General features: G+C 40.7%; 1 non-coding gene across 1 annotated transcript; it reads left to right on the top strand.

Annotated features, from left to right (window-relative positions):
• The first annotated feature begins 604 nt into the window (after positions 1-604).
• LOC116969277 lies at positions 605-796 on the top strand. The gene has a single exon (XR_004410709.1). It is a non-coding gene; the product is annotated as a U2 spliceosomal RNA (small nuclear RNA).
• The last annotated feature ends 569 nt before the right edge of the window (positions 797-1,365 follow it).

Here is a 1,365-nt window from a genome sequence, read left to right as displayed (position 1 = left end):
GCCACGGCCCAGAGCAGGCCCCAGGGAAAATGCGCCACCCCCCAACAAACATCGTCCCTACAAGAACAAGGAACCAGAAACCGAAGAAAACAACAATGAAGACAGATAAGTATGGTTCCTACCATCACATAAAGGTTAAGGGTTGTACTAACAAGGGGTGGGTGAATCACGCCTGGTTAGGAAGCTATCACTCTTGGTAGTTATATACCAAAACATAAATACAAGCGGAATAGAATTAATATCTTGCCACCAATTCAGCAAGTACCCCAAGGGGTTTACCCTCCCACGATGGTGAATGTCGCACCATCGTTGATAAACCACTTGAGTATTTCACCAGGTATACCCTTTCATGGGATTTGTAACTACTACCATGGATCCAAGGATACTTTATGGTAGACATCGACCTTGAAGATGCACACTATTCAGTACCTTCTCATATAAGTTTCGGATATACCGCAATTACCTGGATGGCGTAACCATGATGAGCGTTGCGGCATTTAAGTCAAAGTTATCCAGAATCAACTAGCCCTGACACTTAGAAACATTCCGTCGTGGCATGTCTATATATTAACGACAAACTATCCTTGGATACAGCTTTAGCTGCATCACTTCTCGGCCTTTTGGCTAAGATCAAGTGTAGTATCTGTTCTTAACAGTTTAATAATCTGATACGTCCCTTATCTAGGGACCATATATTAAATTGAATTTTGGAACAGGGAGATGGAATAGGGGCTTGCTCCGTCCACTCCACGCATCGACCCAGTATTGCAGTGCCTCTGGGAACGGTGCACAAAATATATATCCAGATATTTACGTTGACCATCCACAACTTTGTTATCTGGTATTCATTAAGACTATCAGTCATGGTACATTAACCACCAATCAACTACGTGGCAAAGTAATTGGGATATAGCAGCATTACCAGCTACTGAACTTTGTACCTTTCCTATGAGCTGAGATACTAGTGTTCAAAACTATCTCCATACCTGTAATATGGGGGCAAATGGATTAATCTGTAGTGTTATCATGGAATTTATCGGCAGGAAGGATTATGGTTGTACACTTCCACCTGTTTTGAGTAACATCTTATGTGTCCTGATGTGTTACTGAGCTTGTAATACTTAATGCCAATATGAATTGACTTAAACATGTTATATATTAACTTACTTAATTCTAGTAAAGCATTTGCTCAGTAATCCACCAAATTTGCATGTTCGTTTAAAAGATAACAACATCACAGTGGTGGCATATACCAAACCACTTGGGCGGAGAACATCGATATTAGGTGACAATTTATTAACAATTGGAAACCGTATGTCGTCAAACATGTTTGACCATCAGTAACTCACCTATCAGGTGAGCTAA

The sequence above is a fragment of the Amblyraja radiata genome, unplaced genomic scaffold (genome assembly GCF_010909765.2).
Source record: "Amblyraja radiata isolate CabotCenter1 unplaced genomic scaffold, sAmbRad1.1.pri S141, whole genome shotgun sequence".
Taxonomy (NCBI): Eukaryota; Metazoa; Chordata; class Chondrichthyes; order Rajiformes; family Rajidae; genus Amblyraja; species Amblyraja radiata.
The sequence above is the reverse complement of the archived record's forward strand: the minus strand, read 5'-3'. Positions and strand labels throughout refer to the sequence as shown.